This window comes from Protopterus annectens, chromosome 4.part1, assembly GCF_019279795.1.
Source record: "Protopterus annectens isolate FY-2018-M chromosome 4.part1, PAN1.0, whole genome shotgun sequence".
In the NCBI taxonomy this organism is placed as follows: Eukaryota; Metazoa; Chordata; order Ceratodontiformes; family Protopteridae; genus Protopterus; species Protopterus annectens.
This window is the reverse complement of record NC_056734.1, coordinates 954,362,511-954,375,837: the sequence shown is the minus strand read 5'-3', so window position 1 is coordinate 954,375,837 and position 13,327 is coordinate 954,362,511. Positions and strand designations below refer to the sequence as shown.

Genomic DNA, 13,327 nt, shown 5'->3' with positions numbered 1-13,327 from the left:
AACTTAGGCAGAGGTGACAAGAATGATGTAATCTGAGATGATTCAGCAGTAATGTGTATTATTATTATTAACTTAAGAACCATCTCAGAAAAAAGTGAGTGCATTTTTTATCTTGTTCTGAGCCTTTAAACATCCTCTCACCAGCACTTCTTACCTTGCTCTGTAAGTTATTTAAAACATAGTTTTTCTTAGAGATAGATAGTAATATAGCAAGATTAGGGTAGATGTATTCTATATTTATGTGAAAATATCCTACAATGTTGTTTTAAAGTATTTCCTGTGATTCTGAACTCTATTGTCACTGTGTTGAGTTAATGAGTATTGTCTTCTGCTTTTATTATTTACTATTAAATATATTTGTACCTTTTAATTGTGGCTGATTTGCATAGAGATATATAAGCTCTTAGTGTACTTGCATGTATTTGGTGATACTATACAAGCCACTACTAAATAGCCTTCAAGTCTTAGTCGCACTTACCATTTAGATAATAGTAACATTGCACAGTAGAATTGGACATCTTTTGGTAAGGGGCTTTATAGTTCCTCATAAGGGTGGTTGTTGGCAGGTGGTACTACTGTATAGCCTGGGCAGAAGGGGGCATAGCTGGAGAACCTGTATCAGCCTTCCCCAGGAGTGTCTGTGTGTTTGTATATAAATAAAATCTCAAAGTGTGCGCGTGTCAGCTACTTGGGCAGGGACATGTAGCACTGGTTGGACAGAAAGGGTGCTGGAGGTTTTGGCTTGACCACTCAGCTGAGATCTTAACCCTATAGCTGTGCCAGTGGGGAGTCTTACTGGGGATCTGGAGAGAGAGGGAGAAACCAGCCCCAGACTGACTGTGATCTCTGTGTGCTCTTAAGGGAAATTGTACTTTACTGTGTGTGTACTTGTCATCCCTACAATGTGCACATCCCTCATTGGTGTTAGTGATGAGGACTGAGGCTCCTTGATTAGTGGACCAGTGTACAGGCGTAACATATTAACTGTTTGGCAGTGGTGGGATAGCCACATCAAATATTAATTGGTTGATAGTGGTGAGATAGCCACATCACATATTAATTGGCTTGTAGTGGTGTGGATATTGAATTCCTGTAGCTTGTGTGCAAGTGATCACTAAAGGGGCTTGTACTCTTAATCAGCCATGCAGTGAACATTGAGGGATCATATCACAATTGTTTTATTTCTTTTGTTAGTTTAGTTTGTCAGGGAGAGCAGGCAAGCATGTCAGTAGAGGAGTATGGCAAGCTGACAAGGAGCCAGTTGGCTGAGATGTGCCAAGCTAAAGGACTGGCGCACAGAAACCTGACTAAAGAAGACATGATTGCAGCTTTGGTCACAGCTGCAGCAAAGAATATGAACTAGGAGGATGATCAGACTGGCCGTGGAGATGTATAACACTCAGAGAATGGACAGCTCAACCTTTATACAGAGGACTTAAAAATCCATCTGGAGTTAGAGACATGAGTTGGAGGCCAAGCATTTGGAAATAGAAGCAGCAGAGAGACTGAGGCATCTAGAGACTAAGGAAAATAAGAAACTGCAATGTCTGCAGGCTGAGGAGAATGAGAAACTGCTATGTCTGGAAGCTGAGGAGAAGGAGAGGCAGAGGCAACATGAAGAGGAGATGCTGACTCTTCGACAGAGTCGTGGAGGTAAAGGGGAAGGGAGTAACTGAACCCCAGAAGGAACAAAGGTCTGTAAATTTCTTCCACAATTTACAGAAGTGGATAATATTGATAGTTTTATTCATATGTTTGAGAGGGTATGTAAGCAGTATAATGTTGACCAAGGTATGGTTCCTGACCCCCTTACTCCATGTTAAAGCTGTAAATGTTCTATCCAAACTTTCTGATAATGACCTTTTAAATTATAATGTTGTAAAGAACTGTTTGCTAGATTTTTTTAAGCTAACACTTGAAGCTTATAGGAAAAAGTTTCATGAGACTAAGATGCAGGGCAAATGAAAGTTTGTTGTGAATATGTTGCTGAACTAAGCACTTATTTTCATAGGTAGATGAGTGGATGTCAGGTCACCATTTTTGAAGGGTTGGCAGACTTTTTGGTGAGTCCTTAGCACTTTGCCTTAGGACATGAGAATCTGGTTAACTGATAGACAATGCTCTACTGCAGAGGAGTTGTGGAAGAATGGAGACCTATACCTAGCAATCAGGGCATCACTGCACAGGAAAGTGATATGCAGTGCTTCTCATGGATCTAAAGAAACCCATGGTGGGCAGCCCATACTGCACCAACAGAATCTGCCAGTAGGAGGTGAAGCCACTAGTCCAGGTACACGAAAAGGACCTAGGGTTAAATGTTTTACTTGCAACCAGAGGGGCCATGTAGCATATAGATTTCCACGGAGGCAAGATGGGGAACAAAAGGTGGGAGAGCCAGTAAGTGGGAATGATAAAATGCCAACAAAAGGTTGTCTTGAAACAACAAGGGTACCAAACTATCATCCTGCAGATGTCCTGATAGGTGAGGATTTTGATAATGCAGTACAATGTGTTCATGCACTTACATGCAGTCAGGCTTGGAGCTAAGCATGTGGGTCTGGTAGCCTGGGGGGGGGAGACCCAGACAGCCCGCACACTTACAGCCAGGACTGGTTAGCTGGCTACTTCAGACAGGATCTGCCCTGGAGCAGTGAGACTGAAGGTGAGCCACAGCTGCTTGTGGGTACTGATGTTCCCTTGGACAGAGTGACTGCAAGGCCAGAGGTGAGTAGTAGTACCCAGGCTGACAATGAGCACAGCTGTCAGAGGATACCAGATTTCCTGTGGAAGTTGAGTTGTGAAGGGTTACAAAGAGAGAGTTGAGACAGGCTCAGCTCTCAGATCCTACATTACAAGGCCTGAGAGAGTTAGCTAGTGAAACACCTGATTCTCAAGGGAAGGGAGAATCTGTTTACTGGGACAAAGGATTACTGTACAGAGAGTGGACCTCTGAGGGATGGCTAGAAGGTGAGAGAATGCAGCAGTTGGTAGTACCTAGAGCCTGCCATCTGGCACTTCTAGCCATTGCCCATGATATTCCTTTTGCAGATCATATGGGCATAAAAACGTACAAAGAGACATATTATGCAGAACTTCTATTGGCCTGGGATTTCCAGAGATGTAACAGGGTACTGCAGGATCTGTGAGCAGTGCCAAAAGATAGGCAAGACAGGAGACTAGGTGAAAGCTCCTTTGATGCCTTTGCATGTGATTGAGGAGCCACTTCAGAAGGTAGCTATGGATATTGTGGGACCTCTGAGTACCCCAAGTTCCACAGAGAAAAAGTATATCTTAGTGGTAGTAGATTATGCTACAAGATACCCTGATACAGTGGCTTTGTCCTCCACTGAGGCAGAGAAGGTGGCAAATGCTTTGTTAGAGATTTTCAGCAGGTGTGTGTTTCCCAAAAGAAATACTGAATGGCAGAGGTGCCAATTTCATGTCTCACCTGGTGGCTTGTCTGTGGAAGTACTGTGGGGTAAAGCACCTAAAGACCACCCCTTACCATTCCCAGACTAATGGTCTTGTTGAGAGGTTAAAGTCTACACTCAAGATGATGCTACAGGCATTTGCAGACCAGTTTAAGAGGGACTGGCACAAATATCTACCCCATCTGTTTGCTTACAGAGAGGTTCACCAAGAACCCAAAGATTTTTCATCCTTTGAGTTACTGCATGGGCATAGGGTGAGGGGGCCTCTAAATTTAATTAGTGATGAGTGGGAAGGTGAGTGTGAATCAAACAAGGAGTCTGTTATGGCATATGTCCTAAACCTCAGGACAAGGCTCAGGGAACTCATGGGCTTCGCCCAGGAGAACCTGGCAGAAGCCCAACAGCAGAAAAAGATCAGTAATGCTCTAGCTAGAGAGTATGCTGTAGGGCAGCAGGTAATGTTTCTTATTCCTGTCAGACATAACAAGATTCAGGCAGCTTGGGAGGGATCCTACAATGTGGTAAGGAAGGTCAGTGGTGTTAACTACATGGTGGAACTACTAGGCAGGAAGCAGGGGCACAAATTGTGCCATGTTAACGTGATGAAACCTTACCATGATAGGGAGGCCCTTGTGCTGAATATCTGCTGTACAAGACAGGAGAAGTCTGAGGGGGATCTATGGCTACAGAGAGCCAGCCAGCACAATCCCAAATTATTATGGTGGAGCCTAGGGTTAGAGGCAAATGATGGGACAGTGCAGCATGGTACTGGGTTCAGTGATGCCAGTGTAGCTGGAATCTCAAGACAGGGAATGAGGGAAGCTATTCCCAGATAGGCTTAACCCTCTCAAGCAACGTTTCTCAAGGGACACTTGAAAAACTAGCTTGAGTTCTCATCAGGGGGAGAAATGTGATAAACCGAGATGCTGCCAGCCCAACTAGCTAGAATTTTGTAAATAATTATGTCACTTGAAAATATTAATATGATTTATATAGAAATGTGACACTGCCAGCCCAGCTAGATAGAATATTGTAAATGATTCTATGTCATTTGTGAATAGTAGTATGATTTGTATGCTTGCCTTAAAAATGTAAGAAAACTATATGTTCTGTACTGAGCTTCAAGATTGTAACCACAATGCACTGCTGGAAAAGAGCAGACATGTGTATAAACTAAATGCCAGTGCAAATGTATGGTTTCATAGAAGAAATTGGGACATACAGAGTTAACTTGCAGATCTCTAAGAAAATAAGCTGAAAAGTAAAGAGTTTTATGATGTGTAATAAAGTTAGTTTATCTCAGCTAAGAGACAGGATATCTAGGCTAGGGTTTCTTTCTATTGTCTGGAAACAGAGGTAATTACTGGTTTCCAAGGTAATTGTTTTACGACTTTCAGTTTCAGGCAAGCTTCTATGAGAGAATTGTCAGCTTCTGAGAGATAAGTATTTTTAACAGAGACATGTTAAACTTTAAGTTCCTGCTAGCCTGGGAAACTTAGGCAGAGGTAACAAGAATGATGTAATCTGAGATGATTCAGCAGTAATTTGTATTATTAACTTAAGAACTATCTCAGAGAAAAAGTGAGTGCATTTTGTACCTTGTTCTGGACCTGTAAACATCCTCTCACCAGCACTTCTTGTGTAAGTAAGTTATTCAGAACATAGCTTCTCTTAGAGATAGAAAGGAATATAGCAAGATTAGTGTAGATTCATAGGTTCATAGGTTCATAGGTTCATACTAGGCTATCTGCCCGAGGGCATTTATAAGCCTAGCCATAGTTTTGTGGCTTACGCCACCCCTTAGTTTGGAGAAACTTTGCCCATTATTTAGCTGTGCCTCTGTCGAGCAGTGACACTGAGGTAACCCCTGGGGTGTATCTGCGATCTCCCATCCATTGGTCAAGATTCCTCTTGAACAAGGCCAGCGAGGTGCTCTGCCTCACATAAACCGGGATTTTGTTCCACAGCATAGGGAGTCTTTGGGTGATGAATCTATCCCTCCAGCACGTCCTATTAATAACCGTGTCGAGGTTTAAGTCACCCGCCCTTGTGGCTCTGAGGGATCTAGATATTTTGAGATGAAGCATATTCATCAAATCTGGTTTTGACATGGCCTTGTATGTCAGGCATAGGTCACCTCTGAGTAAGCGGTACGCAACTGAATATAACTGGAGTTCTTTCAGTCGTGCAGCATAAGACAGATTTTGAGACCCTTTATCCTTTTGGTGAGGAACTTTTGTGGCCTCTCCAGCTGCTGCAAGTGTCGGGTCAGATACATTCCGAATGGGGCATTGTACTCGATCATTGGTCTGATGAGTGATGAGTATAGGGGACTATGACTTCCCTTGATCTAGATGTGAATCCCTTCATGATAAGGTGGGCAATGTAGAAGGTCTTCCTAACTACTTTAGCAATATGAGTGTCGAATGAAAGGCTACTGTCAACCTGGGTTCCCAGGTCCCTAATAACTTCTTCTGTGTTCAGGGGATTGCCACCTATATGGTAGCTAGGGGTAACCTTATTTTTCCCGAAGGGTATGACCATGCATTTCTTGGCATTTAACTTGAGGCCATGGCTCTGGCACCAGTTATCCGTTTCTGTGAGACCCTTCTGAAGGATATCTGTGTCGGATGTGTTCTCAACTACGGCGCCCAGTTTACAGTCATCTGCGAACTTTGTCAGCCATAACCCTCCTGTGTTTGCTTGTACTTCAGAAAAGTAGATGCCAAACAAGAGTGGGCCCAGGACTGAGCCCTGTGGGACACCACTTGTGACAGGCTTAGAGTCTGACATGGCGCCAGCAACTCTGACCCTGTGGGTTCTGTCACTCAGCCAGTTTGCAAGCCATCTTGTAATGTATGGGTTTACATTTAAGTTGATGAGTTTTTCAATGATACCCGAGTGGGGTATTGTATCGAAAGCCTTCGCCAGGTCTAGGTAGGCTGTATGGACTGCCTTTCCCTCGTCAATGGCCTTGGTGACTGTTTCAAAAAAGTCAACCAAGTTTAAAAGGCATGATCTGCCTTTGACAAAGCCAAACTGGGTCGGATCCAAAGTCTGCAAATTCCCTATGTCTTTATTTATGAGATCCATTATGATCCTTTCCATGGCTTTGCAGATCAGGCTTGTCAAGCTAATGGGACGGTAATTTCCAGGGTCGGTGGAGGCACCACCTTTGTGGAGTGGGACCACAGTCGCTGCGCCACTCCTGGAGTGCGTATCCGGAGGTGAGACTAAGATTAAACAGCTGTCCTAACTGTGGGTTTAATTCCTCGTTGAGTTCATGGAGCACACAGCCGGGGACACCATCAGGTCCCATGGATGCTGTGTTCTTTGCCTTGGAGAGAGCAGTTCTCACCTGAGCGTTGGAGATGTTTGGGGGGCTACAATCATTTGGTATAGATATCTCTTCTTTAGGCGGGGAGGGTGGGGAGAAGTTTGCACTGAACCTGTCAGCCAGTATGTTGGCAATGTCTGTAGGATCAGTAATCTTAACATCATTTTGAACTAATTCTGAGCATATCTGGGAGTTTCCTCCTAGGTTTCTGACATAGCTAAAGAATGCTTTATGGTTGTCTTTAGAGTCCTTAGCTATTTTTTTCTCAAAATTAGCTTTGGATGATTTTATGAGAGCTCTTAGCTTTTTACTTATAGTGATCAGCGGTTTCTTACCTTTTAAGGATTTTGCTCTATCTTGTAGTAGCTTTCTCCTTTTATTGTAGAGTTTGTTTATGGCTGATGTTTTCTATATTTATGAGAGTGTCCTACAATGTTGTTTTAAAGTATTTCCTGTTATTCTGAACTCTATTGTCACTGTGTTGATTTAATGAGTATAGTCTTGTGCTTTTATTATTTATTATTAAATATATTTAACCCTTTTAATTGTGGCTGGTTTGTGTAGAGATATATAAGCTTTCAGAGCAATTGCATGTACTTGGTGCAACACCTAAATAGCCTTCAAGTCTTAGTCACACTTACCGTTTGGATAATAGCAACAGTGCACAGTAGAATTGGACACCCTTTGGTAAGGGCCTTTATAGTAGCTGATAAGGGTGGTTGGTGGCAGGTGATACTACCGTATAGTTTGGATAGAAGGGGGCATAGCTGGAAAACCTGTGCCAGCCTTCCCCAGGAGTGTCTATGTGTTTGCATATAAATCAGTTTTCAAAGTGTGTGTGTGTGTGTGTGTGTGTGTGTGTGTGTGTGTGTGTGTGTGTGTGTGTGTGTGTGTGTGTGTGTGTGTGTGTGTGTGCGTGTGTGCGCGTGTGTGCATGTGTGTGTGTGCGTGTGTGTGTGTGTGTGTGTATATGTGCCATCTACTTGGGCAGGGACATGAAGCACTGGTTGGACAGAGAGGGTGCTGGAGGTTTTGGCTTGACCACTTGGCTGAGATCTTAACCCTATAGCTGTGCCAGTGGGGAGTCTTACTGGGGATCTAGAGAGAGAGGGAGAAACCAGCCCCAGATTGATTGTGATCTCTCTGTGCTCTTAAGGGATATTGTACTTTACTGTGTGTGTACTTGTCATCCTCCCAATGTGCACGTCCCTCACTAGTGTTAGTGGTGAGGATTGAGGCTCCTTGATTGCTGGGACAGTGCATGGGTGTCGCATATTAATTGCAAGTATAAGTAATTACACATAAAATGGAGGTTAGATTGGATGTGGTATTTACTCCAGATGCAGATATAATGTTTCTTGAAATTAAGAATTTTACAGTAACACCACATATCTCTGATCACATCAGTCGCCCTGCTAGACAGGGGTCCAGGGAAGTAAATACTGTGGGAAGAAATAGCCAGGGAATTGTTATGGCTAGGCTTGTATAGGCCCCAGGGCCGATAGCCTAGTACCAACCTATGAACCTATGAGTAGAATTGATTACAGCAATAACTTCCAAGCCACAATATTCCTTTGATTAATGATTTTCTGATTAAAACCCACCCATGGTCATTCCTTGAATATTGTATTTTTGAGTCTGTCACTAATTACTTGGATTTTTTCATAATTTTTTCACATGATACTAACTTACTTTTAGCAGATATTGGAAATAATGCAGGCTACTATTATCTCTTTTAGTAACCACTTCTTCTTTCGGCTTTTCCCGGTTAGGGGTCGCCACAGTGGATCACCTGTCCGCTTATGATTGGCAGTGGAGTTTTACAGTGTCAAGTTGCCAGCCTGGTGCCCAACCTTCCAGAGAAGGCACACACATGCACACACTCACACCTAGGGCCAATTTAGAGTGTCCAATCCACCTACAACATGTCTTTGGGATGTGGGAGGAAACCGAAGCACCCGGAGGAAACCGACGTGACCACAGGGAGGACATGCAGACTCCACACAGAAGGCACCCCAGCCAAGGATTGAACCGGAGAACCTCTTGCTGTGAGGTGGCAATGCTAACGGCTGCACTACCATGGCCACCCATCTCTTTTATTGATCTTTAATACAGTAGGAAGAAGGTAGAGGGACAATTTGGCTCACCTAGTAGACCTACATTCTAGTTACATATTTTAGCCTGAGTTTATGGACCATATTCTTTCCCTTTAATTTATATTAAGATTTTTATTTTTGCTAGTATTAACAAGTCTGTTTTTGGAAATATTTATTTACTTATAGTCATCTGGGGAAAGTTTGAAATACATTTTAGAGCTACTGCTATGTTTCTGAAGAGTCTGCCTTTGTGAGTGTTTTTGATTCATTTCAAAACAAAACATGGACTGTTTGTGGAGCGTTCATATTAATAAAAGACGAGTTTCACCCTATTTGTCAGCCTTGGTTGTTTGTTGCTTTCATTTTGTAGTGCCAAGAACTGTGAGAGGTTATTTGCATTTCTCATTAAATATTACTTTTGCTGGATTGTCTGTTTTGTGACTTTTCCATATAAGTTTTTGTTTTTGGATATCATATCCTTATTGTATCCTCTTTGAGCAGTGTATGTACCTGGTTAACAGATATGAAACTAAGTTGTACAACTGGTTACTATCAATACATTTGACCAGGGAATCATGTCATTACACTGTTGCTGTGATAATGTATTTGCCTGACTGAGTATGATGTGCATGCAGCAGGTCTTTTGGAAACTAGCTTTTTGTTTTACTTTTTAAAATATTAATTTAGCATATTTTAATTTTTGCAATGTGTAACTGCATTCAGAAAACAAATACTACATACCCTGATGGTGTCACCAGTAAAGAAAACACCTGTCTTGCTAACACTTTGTTAAATACTAACAAGGATCTAATTCCAGTACATCGTTCATATCAAATGCAAATATCTCCAAAATAAGCAAACCTTAGAATTAAAATCAGTTAATGCAAATAGCACCTGACACTATACCAAGACATTTTCTGAAAGTGGCAGCCCATGGTCCTGCTGCATGTGTTTTACATACTTAATCAACAGAATTCTAAAATAAGCAATATTCTCTGCAAAGGTGGTGACTCTGCCTCTTTTTCACACACCCCCTCTCTCTATATCTAGTTCTTCCTTCTAACAAACTAGAAATTAATAGCATTCCTGCTTCAGCAAGTAACTGTTACACCAACTATTAAATAATCTGCTAGCATCTGCCCAGATGTGCCCTAAAACAGAACAGAGTCAATGATGCAAAGTGTGCATTCACTGAAAGAGTAAGTTACATAATTTTATTTTATTTATTTATTTATTTACATTTGGTAACCAGGTAGTGTCCAGCTGGACAAGAAACAAAGCCCATTTTCAGTGGAGACCCGGGGAGAAAAGCTCACACAGTAAAGATTACAATATTTATAGTCAGATATGCATGTCACAATACAAATAGATTACTAATAAATTTACTTAACTGCATAGTACAGTATAGATCAAGTTAATAATAGCTGATAAGATGAAAAAAATCAATCTAGAAATCAAGTGTGACATCAATAAAACAAACAATATTGAGTTAGAATAAGCAGAAAGGCAGAAGTAGGGTAGTATGTTTGCTTAGCCAGAAGAAGTACAGGAGCATAACCAGTGATTGGAGAAATAATTAGTAAGGAGCTGTTTGAAGCTATGAGTATTGGTTATGGATAGTAGATGCTGGGGAAGGGAATTCCAGGTTTTTGCTATGGAGTAACTATATAAAAAAATCAGCAAAAGAGCTGTGGGTTTTGCTAACTTTGAACGAGCCTTTACCAGCTAATCTGAGTGAAGTAGGATTAGAATAGGGCTGTACGAGGTTGGATAGTGCTGGGCAATAGTCAGGTTTATGGATAACAGAGTGAGTTACTATCAGCTGGTTTAGGGCTAGTAAGTTTGGGAGTTCAAGTCCAGTTTAGTTTTTGTAAGGCAAAACAATGGTGAGCTCTGTGAGGAAGATTAGCCACAAATTTGGCGATTTTATTATAGCAAGCTTCTAGATTATTCAAGTCAGATTTATGAAGGTTTGTGAAGACTTGAGAAGAGTGTGGAAGGTAGGTGAGTTCTGTCAGTAGCTGTTCTTGTATGATTAGTAAGATATTGCATAGACTTTTTTGATTGTTAGAGTGATATGTCTGTCAAATTTTAGGTTGCAGTCTAAGGTAACATCAAGGAGTTTAATATGTTCGACAGATTCTATTTTTGTACTGTTAGAGGCAAAGATACAGAGCTGAGTTTGTTGTTTTTATTGAAGGAATTAGAAAATACCATAAGTTTGGTCTTGTTAAGGTTTAGAATGAGATGGTGGCCTGAGAGGTATTTCACAATGTTATAGAAAGCAGTCTGAAACTATACTTGGTGTTCATATAAGGAGGGAGCAGATCAAATAGGGGACGCATCATCAGCATATTGAATGATAGAGGCAGATGAGGCTGCAGTATAAAGATCATTAGTAAAGATAATAAACAGAAGTGGGCCTAAGATAGAGCCTTGTGGGACGCCAACAGTGTTGAGCAAAAGGGTTGACAGTTTGTGTTCCCATATGGTGGCTTGTTTACGGCTGGAGAAGTAGCAGTGGAACCACTGTAAGGTACTTGAGCTGAAATTAAGAGAGGCAGTTGCTCCTCTCAGCCCCTCTTAGCTTTGCTATTGTTCATTAAAAGGTCTGATAAATTCACAAATGCTATGCAGTAATGTTTATGCACTCACTAATTCTATGCTGTCAGTACATAACAAAGGCAAGGGAATTGCCTACAGCCTTAAATGAAACTATGTTAGCCTTAAATGAAACTATGTTTCAAAGTTTCCTTAATAATCAGTCATATGAAGTAAAATGGAAAAACACAATGTCTACCATAAAACTATAGAAAAATGGAATACCACAATATTTTTTGTTTCACCCAACGAACAGTGGACATACTGTCCATACAGCTTACTTTGACCTGACTAAAAATTTTTACACCGTACTACTTGATAGCATAATAAACAAGCTGAAGGAGCTTCAATTTGGCCCTTACATGGTTACATAAATAGCAAATTGGTTTTGGGATAGAACCCATTTAGTTTAGCTGACAGATGTATCCTCAGCAGTCAAGAAGGTAACCAGTGGTGGCCTTAAAGGATCTGTGTTGGGACCTCTGATTCTCACCATATACTATGCAGACCTCCAGATTACAAATACAGATCTATGGATAACCAAGTCTGTGAATTACAACAAACTTTCTGTCATCCTCATATCCCCTCTGACACACAGAAGCTCCACTTAGAGCTCAACCTTATCAGCTACTGGTGATAAAAAAATGGGTTAAAACTAAATGCTAAAAAGTGCAATATAGATGCAATTGGTAAACAGTTCCTCAACAAACAAACCCCCACTTCAATATGAAAGTGTGGTGAGAGACATTGGAACTTAGGTAGATAATTCCCTTCCCTTTGACCATCACTTTGTAACAATGATTAAGAAAATATTTTACCTGGTGAAGCTCATTACAGAAGGCAGTTCATTTAGATCCAAGGAAGTTCTTATCACTCTATATTTCATACTGATCAGACTTGTTAATGGGATAAGAGGAGCAATTGCTCTAGGCACAAAGCACTGTGGGGCACAATCAGCCAATCCCAATCACTCTTTAATACAATATTGTTTTTTTAAAAGCTGGTACTGTATTTGCAGTTGAACCTTAGTGCTATAGCTCTCAGTGCATTGTCTAAACTGTAGGAACTACAGCTGCTACAGTTTAAAAGAAAAAAAAAATATATATATATATATATATATATATATATATATATATATATATATGTGTGTGTTATATAATATATATATATATACACACACACACACACACACACACACACACCCATACATATATATATATATATATATATATATATATATATATATATATACACACATACATGTATATCTATATATCTATATATACACACACACACCCATACATATATATACATGTACATGTATATCTATATATACACACACACATATATATGTGTGTGTGTGTATATATATATATATATATATATATATGTATGTATATATGTATATATGTATATGTATATATATAAAGTTCACAAAATTCCCAGCACTCATGAAATAAAATCCACAGTCAGCATGAAGTAAAAAGTGATTTATTGGACAACCACAGCCCAACAACACAAACCGGTGGCCGGTTTCACTCACAGCGTCCTCAGTGTGCAATGAGTAACCGAAAAGCTGATACTGATATACGCACTGTGCGTATTACAAATCTTAGCCCCTTAAAGGTATAGTAGCACCAATATTAAACTAAATACCCAAAGCAGTATAAACAAAGGGCAAAGACATAAAAAGATAAACATTAAGCTGTCACAGAACATAATGCTGTATAAACTAATAAATACATGCCTACTTTTATACACTTATATACACAAATAAGTAAGCACACATTTTTATACAACATATATTAATATATATGTACCTACACTCACAACTGCATGTTAACATATACTCAAACCTAGTC

The 13,327-nt window shown here is 40.5% G+C and overlaps 1 protein-coding gene across 2 annotated transcripts in view; it reads left to right on the top strand.

Moving 5' to 3' along the window:
* The window catches only part of CHRND (cholinergic receptor nicotinic delta subunit), a 2,417,369-nt gene that overhangs the window by 1,252,452 nt on the left and 1,151,590 nt on the right, over positions 1–13,327 (top strand). The gene's annotated exons all lie outside the window — the stretch shown is intronic.